Raw genomic sequence first — 15,504 nt, 5'->3', positions numbered from 1 at the left:
AATGGGTAGGTGTAAACCACTTGCACCGACCAGTGATCCATAACTGGTTCAACAAAGGCCATGGTTTGTGCTATCCTGCCTGTGGGAAGCGCAAATAAAAGATCCCTTGCTGCATGTCGTAAAAAAGAGTAGCCTATGTGGCGACAGCGGGTTTCCTCTAAAAACAGTATCGGAATGACCATATGTTTGACGTCCAATAGCCGATGATAAGATTAAAAATCAATGTGCTCTAGTGGCGTCGTTAAATAAAACAAACTTTACTTTTTAAACTGCACAAGAAAACTGTATAAATATGTTTGATCATTATGCAACTTTGAAACTGCCACTTTAAGAAACAATCCTCAGATTTTTAAATTTTAAATTCCAAAATAATATAATACAATACAATACAGTACAATAAAATACAATAAAATAAAATAAAATACAATACAATACAATACAAATTCAGAAAATGTCTCGAAATAGCCCAGCATTATAGTTGGGGGAAATAGCGACAGGTAGTTTTCTAGCCATTTTGTGCAATAAAGATAAAAGTACCAGGTCACTTATAATCTCAACAACAAACCTCTGTAGGCCCAAATTGCGACAGACAACCCGAGCATCGTCGTCATCAAATGAATCATCACAGATTGAACCCCATTGACCATTATGGAATATTTCAACTCTTCCTTCATTCTCGCTTGGACCATTCACCAAACGAATTGCTGGTTTGTTAGTATCGCCTGTAAACAAATAACAAATTCTAAATATTTAACCCTTTAACCGCTGCGTTATAAGCAAAATTGCTTCTTGTTAACAGGAATGTATGAATGCAAACTACTGAATTAATTAATTTATTAATATAATCCATCCATCCATTATTTAATATCGATGGCTGTCCTCTATAGATTTTTTATGTAAAATAAAAAAAATAAAAATTAAAAAAAAAATTAAAAAAAATAACAATAATAAAATAATAATAGTACTTGTTGCACATTGTACATTTCACATTATGTTTGTCTATACCACTAAAGGCAACACACCACCATTTGTCTTGTCGTTACTTGTTGTAGCAGCTTAATATTGTCTGCTATAAGAAATACTTCCTATTTAAAAAAACAAAACAAAAAACAACCTTTCTTTGATGTTTACACCTAAGTTGACCTATGTAGTATTTAAATAACCCATTGGTATGTAGTTACATGTTACGTACTACTAACCGATATAGTGTCACTTGTATAACAGCAACACGAGGCAGTGTTCAGGCATGATGGTTGTTAACTAAAACAATTTGTGGTCGACCTCCGTTGGTTTGTTTTTTTACATGATACTTTTGAGTTGATAGGCCTCCCTAAAATTAGTAGTCACATGACCCTCAAGACAGTATGTTTTCACAGAATATATTCTGACATAGAAATTGCATTGAAATGTATGGAGTAATTAGTGATGGTGTGTAACCTTAAGCATGATTATCAAAGTGTATTACATTTAACAAAAGGTAGTGTTTCAAGTTTTCAACTCTGTTTGCCCGAATATACCTCTAAACTAAATGGCTTTGTGCAATAAGTTCACAATCACACTACAGTGAAATACATAATTATTTGATATTATATTATTTGCGCATTTATTATTTTATTTTCAATAGTATTAAAATATGGAGTTTCACTAATGACCTTGATGTTGGTTTCTTTTTCACTCGTACAGAATTACAATGTCTCCTGTTAAAAGATAGTGTCCACTCTATATTGTTACATGTAGACGCATGTACTTTTATATATACTGGAAGATTTTAATAGTATTTAACTAACCTAATTAATTAGGTTATCAAAGTGTTCCAGGTCATGATGTAAACAGAATGTTCTAGAAAGTACTATACAATGTCTGTTAGTTTGTTGATTACATAGAACATTCTAGAAGAATGATGCGACAGGTTGACTGAACCTCGTAGAATGTTCTAGAAGATGGGCTTCGGAGAACGTTCTAGAGCCTATGCGATATCAGGTATATTTTGATTGGCTAGATATCCTTCTAGAATATAAGTGCACTATAAACAAGAGAGTTCGTCAGTGAGTGAAACAGATCATCGTGAGTTCATCGCTGTTCACAATAAGGACAACGTGGGAGCATTTGAGAAGAATGAACAAGGTGGTTGCTTTATTTGAGTTTGTAACGTTTATCAAGGCATTGAATATTTCAACTGTACTCCAACCAGGGGTTGAATTGTTTTTGTTACCACTATCCCAACGGAATAGTGAATTTCAAAAAACACTATTCCGTCTAAAAATGTACTATCCCTTCAATTATTAATGTACCACTAGTTTTCCTGACTGTGCTACGTCGCCCTGTACAACATTGCGTAACAAACAATTGTTTATATACCAGTCTATGCATTACTGCGTACCAGCTGAAATTACAAACGAACTCACTCCAAACATTAGTTTCGATCAAAAAGATGTTTATTTTGTACCAGTAAGTGCATGAGAAAGGTCTTAGTAGCGTGAGGATTTGTTTTGCAGAAAAATGTAGCTGAAGAAAAAGCATAAGCGGAATAGTCGCAGGCGAATTTTGGTATTCCGTCCTTTATTTTCATTTTCATGACGGAATATTGGAAGAATTGTTTTACTATTCCGTTTCGAAATTTACTATTTGCGGAATGGCGGAATATCGTAAAATTCGACCCCTGCTAATTTGTGTTGGAAGACTGAAGATGAAGGCTGAAGACGAATTCTTGGAAGTAATGAGCCCTTAGACACTGTTAGTGAGTCTTTATTTTTTATGACTATATTTTATGTTTACTTATTTTGTTAAAACTTTAAAATCATTTGGTGTTATTATTTATTGGTTTCACACCAAAATGTTATTTCTACCATAACAGAAATTAGCAGCTCGCCTGAGATATGGAAACCTTTTGGTGATAAAAATAAAACATATTTTTTGTACATTTCTTCTTTGAAAAAGTGACATAAATTTTCAACATGGTGTTTGAAGTAGATAGTTTGATAATTTGAAAAGGTCTGAGATATTTGCACTTGCCAAATAGTTTGAGTTAGGCCTTAAAATTTCAGAGAAAAAGCAAGCAATTAAAAACATTTTTGTTTAGCGGAGAAAGACATTTTTGATGTTTCAACTGTAAATTTGATACGTGAAAGAGAAATTGATTCAGAACTGAAAGGAGAGAGAGAGAGAGAGAGAGAGAGAGAGAGAGAGAGAGAGAGAGAGAGAGAGAGAGAGAGAGAGAGAGAGAGAGAGAGAGAGAGAGAGAGAGGACTTGGGAGTTAAGTTGAAAAAGAAAGAGAGAATCAGAGTTAAATTTGCAGAGAGAACGACACGAACATGAGTTTAAAAATGAAAGAGTTAGAGCTGACAAGTAAATCAAAATCCACTATAAAAGAACATTCTAGTATTAAAGTTAACAACGTTGATGCAGCTATAAAAATTAGGCTAGTTCCTAAATTTCATGAAAAAGAAGTTGATAAATTCTTGAACAATTTAATATAAACTTAACTTTATAAACAATAAACTAATTAACAATAGCCAAAATTCTCAAACTTTAATGTAAATTGTTTTTTATAAGATCAACAACAACAACAACAACAACACAAGTCTAGCACATCAAAGATTCATTACGTCACTGAAATGAAACACTGAACTAGGAATTAATTCACTGACATAAAAATACGATTTCAGTGCCATTAATTTTGTGAGTCGGAATAACTGTCAAAGATAATTCTTCTTTGCTTAGATGGAACCACAGAACTTGTAGGCTTTGACAGATTTATCACAATGTCGCCACAACGAATGTTTCCTGGAAATATGGTAATCACATCGCCAGAAATATTGATAATATATGTTTGTGAAGAATTAATGTTTGTGTCTATTTGGACAGATTGGAAGATATGATGGAATCCGCTGTACAATCCGTGGAAGGGACCGGCAACGGGGGAATACTTGGACCAGCAATGGAAAAACGCGGGATTAAACGTCAGTTAGAAACAAAAACAATTGAACACAAATATGAGGCTATTATGGAGGTAGAAAAGGGAAGCAAATCAAAAACGGAAATTGTTAAATTGTTTAAAGTTACATTGAAAGCTGCCCAGCGTTCAGAAAAAATTAAATAATTAAGCACTAGTTTATTTTTAGGTAAGGATATCCAGAATGACGTCATTAAAAAATACACTGTGTTTCACACAATTTGAATATCGGGTAATAGCTGACTGGAATTAAAGTTGCATATACAGTTTACAAAAACACGTTATATTAAGCTTGAGATTATATGATAGAGATTATTACCCTCGTGTTTTTCCGTATCGTCAATATATATTAGGAATAGAAAATGTATTATATTCGCCAGAGACTCGCATAATACAATTTGTATTGCTAATATATGATACTGACGATATCAAAACACACGGAAGTAATACCCCCCTCCCCCTCCGCCCCCCCCTCTATCTCTATCTCTCTCTCTCTCTCTCTCTCTCTCTCTCTCTCTCTCTCTCTCTCTCTCTCTCTCTCTCTCTCTCTCTCTCTCTCTCTCTCTCTCTCTCTCTCTCTCGTTAATCTTTATTTACGTTTGACGTCATGCTTTTAATAACATCATTGTATTGTCGTTTGTTAAACATAAATATGTTTTATTAGCTAGTGAGAAAGAAGGCCGAAGCCTATTAAACGGTATGTATTATAACATAAATTAGTTCAGAAAGTTAATATATTATTTGCCTCATTTTACTATTCCGCCTACTCCATCACAAGGTCCTTTGCCATGTGATGTGGTAAAGAAATACCACTCAGTCTCAATACCAACGTCACTTTGGTGGCGACACAGATTAAGAATTGTTTTGCAGTTTTTATACTGGCCTGCGCAGTAGTCAGAGAAGTAAATTATTATGTTTTACTTCATTGAATGTATGTTAGGTGGGTCAAGTTATGCACAAATACACCCACACACCCAGAAAATTATAACAAAAGGTTTTCCAGTGTTTTTTTTTTATCTAAGGGATGTATTCAATGGCAGGAAAAAGGTATACCAAAATCTGACTACCGGAAAGTGGTTATAACTGAATCACATCCAAGATGGCCGCTAATGACTCTAAAATGAAGGAAAATGGCATATGTTTCTTATGATTCGGTGTAGAACAGTTGTTTTATGTCTACCCAAAGGTTTTAAGTGACATGGAATTCACCGGTACATATACCTGATACCTGATTCATAAGCACTGTGCAAGCTACATATAGTCTGGCTGTAGGTGTCCCTTGTCATTCTTGGTTACACAGTAGTTATTCCGACCTTCTTTGAATGCAATTGTCTTGAATATTGTTCTTATATTATATTCACGTTTTATTTTATCTTCACGGAGGAGATCTTCATGCTGCTGACTGAATATACCACCATAAATGCAGTGTCAATTTCCGTAATGGCTATGATGCACCAGTGCAATTTCGGGTTGGATCAGAGGAAAAACGCAAACAATCTGGACGACCCAAAGATGATGACCAAGAGCAGGCATTCTTCAAGATGTGTTCATATCTAGAGATAAATGATGAGGAACTGCTGACTGTTTCATACCTTCGTGATAAAATGAAAGAGTACCTCATTAGTGAAGATTCGCTTCCTTACGGGAATTACTATCTGACGACCAAACCAAATGAAGAATATGGGGACTCCATCTATATCGCAGAGGGGGAGGGCTTAAATGGCATAGTTACATTCAGAGAGAAAACATCACACATACTCCGCTCTCACTACAAAAATTCTCAACAAAAAGGAGACGAACAAGCACAAAAGAGAGCCATAATTGAGACAGCAGCAAGGCTGATCAGGAGTGATGTTAAAGCAAATGGTCCATCCATTACTGATCACTACCCCAAAGCTGAGGAACTTAAACTTGATTCTGCGCTGGCATTCCTTCCAAAGACACTACGATTCATGTTGAACTATATGTTTGTTGGAAAAAACAATCAACATAAAGTCGCTAGTATTGGGCAAGCCATAGTACAAGCAGTAAGACCTCGGGCTGGCATTGTACCATTACAAATTCGCCTTGCTGTACAGGTGCATCATCTTTATCGGTCCAAGTTCCTTGTGCAATCTATGTGTAAGATGGGGGTATGACTCGTCGTATGGTGAAGTGTTCCGGTTTGAAAAGAATGCCGCAAGCTGTGTCACACCAGATATGCTAGTTGAGGATATAGATCTATTGAACTTGTCATTGTTATTTGCAGGTGACAATGTAGATCACAATATTAACACCATTGACGGTAAACGTACATTTCACAGAATGGGCATGATAGCTGCGTTGACCCCAGGGAGAAAAACAAGCCATCTTGTCAGTAGACGAAATATTTTGGAGCTGAGCATTGTAGAGATGTCCAAAATTGATATCATTGAATACCGCTTCGCTACCCATGCTCTTTGAAACATCAAGTTTCAAGAACTTCCTGAACTCCAACACTGTGATATGCGAGCCGATATCTTATGGGAACTTGCATTCCATTTCAAGCAACCAGTTCCGAATTGGCAGGACATGATGCATATCCTTCATCAGGGGCATATGCATCCTGGCAAATCCTCCATACAATATTTGCCAATGATTGATATGTATCCTGGGGACAAAACTTGCATTCTCTTCACTTTGGAGTTCCTCAGGAACTTGGCCATCATACATCATGTCCCTCCAGTAATAACGTTTGATCAGCCCCTGTATTGGAAAGCTGCTGAGATCATCAGTGCTTCGCCACAGAATAGCAACTTGAAGGAGATAGTTCTTAGACTGAGTACTTTCCACACGTTCATGAATTCAGGAGGGCACAGAACTTAAAAACATTCTGGAAGTAGTGTACGGTGAAAATGCTGTCATTCATATGATGACCAGTAAATCTGTTCAAAGGGCATTCCGTGGCCATCTGCTGGTGGACAAGTGTCTTCATCAAATGATTGTGAAATCTGTGATAGATGAAAATCCTGAATTTGCTTCCCTAGTAGATGACACTGAGAAAATTTATTCCTCCTTGTTGAAGGGTGACACCACTCTTGAAAATCTTGTAAAATCAGTGAGACACTTGACAAGAAAAAAACTGAACTTAATGCATGTTCCAAAACAAGCCAGTTGTGGCTAGGTTATCAGCGGATGTTTGATACCGCACTGGGTCTTGTGATAATCACTTGTGTGCGGTCTTTGATGCCTTGCCAATATTCGCTGCAGCAGGACATTACAATTACATAAAGTCTGCTTATCTCTACATTCACGAAATGAGTGAACTGGAGAGCAAACATCCTGCTGTATATAGGAAGTTTGAAGATGGCTTCCATGTCATTCGTCGAACAAATCAGTTTTTGGGGAGGCCTCAGTTGCGATCTAGTCATTGAGCGAACGCTTATGAGATCAGTCAAAAGCACAGGTGGCTTGATTCATGACAGTAACCTGAGGGAAGAACAGCGAGCATTGTGGACAATGTCAGCCCCCATGATGTCTGAGTTCAATATTGCCATGCAGGAGTTCAGTGACCTCGCATACACCACAAGCGAACAGCACAAGGATTCGACTGTTGCCAGGATTGAAAAAGATGCATCAGACCTTTTGAAGATAAGTGCAAAGATAACTTCATGCTTACCTGTCTCATCGGACCCTGCGTTGAGAAATATCGTCAATGGTATACACAATGTAGTTGCAAAAGACGGTGTCAACGTGCATTAATATGAGATAGTAGGAAAAAGACATCATTGTCTGAATGATTGGGCAGCCTGTGTTCTACTTCTCTTTCAAGAGGAAAGATAAGGCCAAGACCCTGGGAAATTCATCTGCTGTCACGGTTGCTCCTGACATGACCATTGATTCCAGTTTGCTGTTCCAGCGATTCCTTGTACGTGTAGTATCCAGGACTGGAGATCTATCCCTGGAGGAGGTGATGAGATATGAGCTGAGTCCATACCCGCCATCCCTTTTTGAGGACAATAAAATCTTGCGAAAGGCTGACAAACCTCAACTCGCCCAAGCCATCATTGCCCACTGTAATAAGACACCATCATGTGAACTGACATCAGACGTCATCCCGCAGACTGAAAAGTATGTGCTTGAACGAGGGGAGATACCTACGGTAAAAAACCCAACGCATATGCTGACTTCACAAGTATGGGTCTGCAACTGTTGTGTTTGATGGGTATGTATCAGGTCCATCCATTAAGGATAACACACACCAGAGACGGGGACAAACCACCATTTATCCGATTGTGAAATTCACAGGAGAAACAGAGTTGTTGTGAATATTTAACGTCACCATATTTGGTGGCCATCTTGGATTCATCGTACTCGGGTTTTAAAAAATAATAAATGAGCACATTGCATTTCTTGGTCCCTAATATTTTTTATAAAAAGCAAATGTAATCGCTTTATGTCAAATGATAGCGCACTGCGCACTTATTTGTATTGACACCCTTCACTCTTGATTATTGACCGCCATTTTGGATTTTTGGTGTTCACTAGCCGGGTCAAAATTGTATTGTCACCAGTAGATGCTCAACACTTAAAACCATGGACTATAAACAATAATTATGGTTCAATCCCCAAATTTTAAGCAATTTACAGCAGTTTTACTGATTTTCACGGCCGACGGCAGCCATTTTGGAACTGGCCCAGTTTTAACCCACTTCTAGGGATTAGATTTTGGTAGACTTTTTTTCTGTCATTCTACATCCACTAGTGCAGAAAACCGTTGACAGCTCTTTGGTAGAATTTTGTTTGGGTCCGATGGTATATTGACCCATCTATTAGAAGAAATGTTACAAGACGCTTTTGAAATAAGTGAATCGCATTGGTACCATGACTGATGCAGTAAGAAATAATTAACACGTGATGTTATTTCTGTACCTTTTTCACGATAGTAGCACACGAATGGGTGTAAGGTTGCCTGGAGATTGTTCCAATCAAAGGATTGTACCTCATCTTGTAGCAAGAAAGAATAATGATCTGCCAAATCCCCCAATGATCATATACTAACCATGCTGTAGAAATCCACAAGTATCTCTGAAGTATGCTGTTTGCTGCCGACATAGAAAGTCATGGCATAGAAGAATTCGAAGATGACTTGCAAAACGCAATGATGAATTCACCGGATCTGTTCTTCATTGTCTGTAGTGTTGACCGATCTGTTGATACCCACTTCTTGAACTCGACAGTGTCCATCATGTGCCAATCAAATACCTCCTGCAACCTTTCTTCTAAAACTGACGAATCTACGCACTCATTGCAGTTTTGAAAGAAGCAATCTTTGCGGGGAGGATTGCAATGAAGTTGTACAAGACAGTAACGGTGATGTTTCAGAGGGATGTTATCATTTTCTGTAAGCTGTGCTATCTTTGAACCAACAAGTATTAGTTCAGCATTTTGATGACAGGTGCAAACACAAACGGGGTGAGTTCTACATGATCCAGCAAGTATATACTGTTTTGGATGCAATTCAGCAAACTTATTAAATCCAACTTTTACAGTGGAGTTTTCTTCTTTGAAATGTTTATATGCTTCTTTCAAATTGCAAAGTATAAGATGCTTTTGCATGTGTTGCCTCTTGCTATTTACCATCACCGACACATAGTGTTTTTTTACCAGGCATTACTCTGCTCACATGTTAACTTGAATATTTTCCTGCTTTGGCATTTGAGTCACACAGAATACTCTTTTCGTGTACTGTTTTGTAGTGCATACCATATGTCATGCCATCCTGCATACCAAAACATATGACGTTTCAAAACATTTGCTGTTTTCCTAATACTCCAACTCTTGGAACAAGTGTTAGCACTTTAACTTTTTCACTTTTTTTTTTTTTCTTCTGAAGTTTGAAATTTTTCCTTCAGCTGTGCAATAATTTCCTGAACATATTTCGTTTCAGTTTGAAGAATTAATTTTTGAGGTGTGTTACATATCAATTTATGGGACATTTTGTTCAGCATCGCGTCGCGAATCACTATGCAAGATTGACATCCGGAATTACAATGGCGAATATGCATTTGAAATAAGTATGTTTTGACATGGCTTTTTTAATTAAGAAATTATTATTAAGATCCAAACGGTACTGATATTACGTCCCACATCGAATCCCTCCCACGAAAAGTGCGATGTGTTGGACGTTTGAAATGACCCCTTAAACATTTATGGTTTGAAATACCTAAAGCAAAGTAAAAAAACAACAACCCCCAAAAAAAAAAAAAAAAAGAATACCGGTGACGTACATGAACCGGCCGTCAACCATAGATATTAATGAATACGTTACGTGTATGATTAATTCTAATTATGTTATTTTTTGCAATGGGATAGAAGGAAGGAAATGGTTTATTTAACGACGCACTCAACACATTTTATTTACAGTTATATGGCGTCAGACATATTGTTAAGGACAACACATATATATTGAAAGAGGAAACCCGCTGTCGCCACTTCATGTCTACCATGGATTTCACGGTAACTATCATTTCCAGTACCGTGTCGAGAAATAGCCCAATGGTCCCACCGACGGGGGATCTAGGAAGCACTTTTTACCACTTGGACGGATACACAGGTTGTTTTGGACCAACTACTGATGATACTTCATCCATTGGAGAAGGTCCTGTCTGATTAATGAAGTTATTTTTCTTTATTAGAAAGGGAATTTTTTTTTAGCCTTTTCTTCTTTTTATTCCTAATATATCATATTGATGATACCGAAACACTTGAGGATAATAATCTCTTTATCATATAATCACAAGCTTATTACAAAGTGTTTTTGTAAAATGTACAAGCAACTTTAATTCCAGTCCACCATTAGTAGATATTCAAATGACGTAAGAATATGTGGCGCAGCTTCTTTTTTAATGGAAATGACATCAATCTCGAATAACGTCATTCTAGATGTCCTTACACCAAAATAAACTAGTTCTTAACGTGTTTTTGTTTTATGACTATGAATGGAACTTTCAATTATAGCGGAATAAAAGTTACCTTCCTTGGTTTTAGTGATCAAAGATGGAAACAAAAGAAACAACTATAGGTATCAAATCAATTTCGAGCACTGATCTATACAGAGAGATTGAAATCGACAATGGTATACTCTTAGAGACTATTTTGTTGCCGATACGACGTATTACTTACTCAAATAATGTTGAATGTTTTAACCTAGTTTGACCTTTACGTATTTAAAAAATGTATTTATTATTTTATTTATTTATTTATTGTTTTTATTAGTGAAAATTGTGCACATTAGTTTCACCATATAAAAGAAAACCACAGACATGACAACTACAAGCTCTTGGAAAATGCTACTAGTGGGGCTGGACGTTTTGCAAAATAAGCATGTGCTACGACACTGGTTTGCTTTTTTAACCATGACTTACCTGTTTGACAGATAACACCCGAGTCTTCATTGTGGCGACAGTTCTTGTTACCGCTAGGATTGACCCGACAGTCTAAGATGGACGAATCAGACGACAAACAAGACAGACTTTGAAAAAAGATTGGTCCAGAACCTTGTCCAAACGCAGCTCTCGTCATAGCCCGAGCTCTGTATCTAGAGAGATAGAACACGTTTGTTTTGTTTTGCCCTTCTATTAATAGGACGTGTTTATTCATGAACTCAACTTTGCTTCACACAGGAAACTGATGCATGTGTTGTCCTGGGGTGCAGTTAAAGATAAATTCATTCATCCAGTTATGATGTAAGGAGTTAAACAAACTAGTAATCATGACACTATAATTGTTCTTTTTTGTAACTTACAATAGAAGCGAAGTCGATACTACGTGTTTACCATAACACTTGATGCACGTTTTCACGAGGCCCTAATTGTAATAATTCTGATGAAACAACTTTACTAAAATGCCATGCTGGAGAGCGGCAGTCCTCCTATATAAGAAACACAGAAATGTATTGCATTGACTTAATTAATTTAATGCATATACAAAAATTATTAATACTATTTCAATTTTCCTCTATGCATTTTAATTAGTATTAAAGGCGCAGACCCTAGTTTCAACTCGTAAAAATGGACACTAAGTTTAGTTAATCTACAAACCTATAATACACTTGAATAAAGTTACAACAGAGTGAAACAAGAGTCTGTAATGTTAAAACCGGAAAATATCCTTAAAAAATAGACTAGAACTCGAATCAATAACAGCTACTTCTCAGAAGCACGTGCGTTTTTAAAAATATGAAAAATGCATTTTGTGATATTAGAAATAAGAGGATGACCAGAAACACTTCGGATGTACGGAAATGGATAATGTAAATAATAAAATATAAGTAATATTTGATTTCAGTGATCATAAACGGCTCTAATAGTGAAACATATGCTGTAATATTTAAAAACTAGGGTCTGTCCCTTTAAATAATGATACATTTTACTTGTTACAAATCAAACAGGACAACAAAAGTTCCACGTAACATCGTTTCGATCAGTTTGCTCGCGAGTAATACATTCGGAAATCTTTGGATATATATACAGGATTATCCTATAGTTAACTGTTTTGCTATTTGATGCTGACGATGTGGTCGTGTGATGCATAACAACAAGTTGACCAAGATCCCGGTCTTTGTTAATCACGCCTTCTCATTTCTTGCTGAAGTTGCTGACATTATCATAGTGTTTTATTTTAAAAAGAGTTTCATAAGGTGCACAACGAAAACATATGGTTAGATATGTTTTACTCTGATAATATTTACATGTTAAATTTTGACTACAATCGTTTGGCGAACACATGGATAAAGTCTGTTTTCGAAGTGACCATATTATCGATGGTGTAATCGAAGGCGAAGCACATTTCGCCCGATTGCTTAACACGGTGAAGTTTAGTACCATATAGCTACTATTTTCCCAGAATTTTCTTTTGTCATGTATCTTGCTGATTTGTTTATATCAACTTTGGTTCAGACTTTAGAGGATGACCATATAAAATGTTTTAGTAGCCAACGTAAAGGGGTGGTTCTACATCTTCAGAACAAAGGTAGAATGAAAATGTCTAGGCATGCCGAAAATCAGCTGTCCTGTAGACTTGAACATTTTCTACTGATACAATTTTAAACATCCTAATGATCTTGTTTTTATTTAATATAACAATTGTATAGCATTGCTTGTAGTAGGCAAAACAATGGCTGTGTGAAATGCAGTGATCTGTTCAAACGACGAATTATACCACTGAATTATATTTGATTCCTTGTTAAAAAGAAGCCTTAATCGGTGCTAGGTTTCAGTATTCAAAGCGATTTGAAGAAGCAAGTATACATATGTGCTATCGGATCATAGTGTTATTGATTCTCTTTCGTTTTTTGATATAACCTATAGAGGCTTTTGGACAAAACCTAGGTACTTTTTTGGTCAGAAATATTTAAGACGAAGCAACATTACTCTGTGGATTTTAAGCACAAACGTATTTTTGAGAATGGAATGCATCCATAAAGAGAAATTGGATGCAGAAGTTGGATAATTGTTTTTTACCGACTGAATCCCACCATGGCGCAGATGATTCCAGCATCCCTGCTATCAAATCCATCATCACAGACAGTTCCCCATGTTCCGTTGATTTGAATCTCAACTCTGCCTTGGCTTGAAATGCCTGATCCGTTCACTAACCGTACAGATACTGAAATACACATATCAGTTTGTTTCAAAGCAATGCTTAACGGGTAATATTAATACATTATATCACCATTGTGAGATACAGATAAGGCAATTAAACCCAACACCTTGTGTTTACCGTGGCCCTTACAAAATCATTTGAATTGGATTATCTCTACCTTACATCAGTGATGGATTTTTTTCTTATCCATTTCATTACTGTAACAAAACATAAATTTTGTAAGTTAAGCTTTTTTTTATTCAACAATGATTAATATTCCACATTATGTTATGACGTCAATCGTTGTAAAACGCGTTATGATGTCAGACATATTTAGAAATTGTCTAGCGCTACGGTCAGACATTTTTATTTAGCACCGTCAAAAAGTTGGCTAATGTCAGTCCACACAAATTTATAATTATAACATTATAGGCAAGTAAAAAGTAAAAAAAAAAAAACGAATACATATACGATTTCACGATAATACGTTAAATTAGTGCGGGTTGTTTTTGGTATCCTTTTTTTATTGTTTTTATTTTTTTATTTTTTTTATTTTACCAAATACCTACAAAGACGTAATGATAACCAGAGGCCTGCAGAAGAATGCCAGCAGCTGGGCTGATGATATGACGTGGGCAACTATATATTAAGTACATCTTCAAATAGATATGTAATATGCCATAGGCGGCGGAAGATGCCAGCAGCTGGGGATGATATGACATGGCAACTATATATTAATACATCTTTCAAATAGATATGTAATATGCCATAGGCGGCAGAAGATGCCAGCAGCTGGGGGTGATATGACGTGGCAACTATATATTAATACATCTTTCAAATGGATATGTAATATATTCAATGTTGGGGAAGGGGACAGCGCAGCGCACGTTTCTTACAATATTAAACAAAAATCATCCATGTGCAATTTAGTTTTAATTCTGAGGTGTGCTTTATAAATTTTGATAACTCGAACACCTTGAAACTCAAAACATTTTGTCGAATCTTTCAATTTTGAGATAAAAGCTGTCATTGGACATGTTTACTCTAAAATAACAAAAGCTATTATAGTGCTAAAAGTGTGTACATCGTCTCAAATCTATGTGGTGACTTAAATTACGATATTAAAAACTCATAATAATGGTGAGGTTATTATATGAGGTGTTTTTCGAATTAAGCACATACCCAAGATAATTGGTCCATTTAATAACTATGATTGAACGTAATACAGCCTCTTTTCATCTTTTGGTTAGCTATTTGTCAATAAAAAAATGTTCCTATAACATTGATAATAATCAATGTTATAGAAACATTTTGTTTCATCACACAGTTTTGATAGTGCTTTATGCTTGACTTAGTTATGATTTCAAAATCGAAGTGTTTAAGAACAGTGGTAACTGATTATCTCCACTTTTCTGAATTTATCAGTTTCTATTGCACTACGGTTAATGACATGATATGAAATGGCATGACATGATATGTGATATGATATGATATGATATGATATGATATGATATGATTGATGTGATGTGACATATGATATGACATGATACACGATTTGATATGATACTGTTGTATGATAACTGACATGATATGGTTTATGAGTAATATGATATGATTTGATATGTTAAATAAAAAGTCCATAGGAAAAATAACAAAGTCATATTTTACAGTTGTCCTGCATACGTTACTGCTGTAGGATGTCATTGATGTTGTACATGATACGTTTTTGTTGCTTTTATTTTAACAAATATATAATGTAACAAAATGTGGACGTTTAGTATTTATAATGTTGTTGTATGGTGATGAAGTCTCCATTACGGGCCTTGGCGGATATCTGACGCATCACAGACTTACAGTTCAGATATCGTTTTGCAAGGACAATATTAAAATATTCTGTCATTATTAATCTTACTATTTAAGAAATAGTATAGAATTTTTATGCAATCAA

This window comes from Gigantopelta aegis, unplaced genomic scaffold, assembly GCF_016097555.1.
Source record: "Gigantopelta aegis isolate Gae_Host unplaced genomic scaffold, Gae_host_genome ctg3450_pilon_pilon:::debris, whole genome shotgun sequence".
Taxonomy (NCBI): Eukaryota; Metazoa; Mollusca; class Gastropoda; order Neomphalida; family Peltospiridae; genus Gigantopelta; species Gigantopelta aegis.
The sequence above is the reverse complement of the archived record's forward strand: the minus strand, read 5'-3'. Positions refer to the sequence as shown.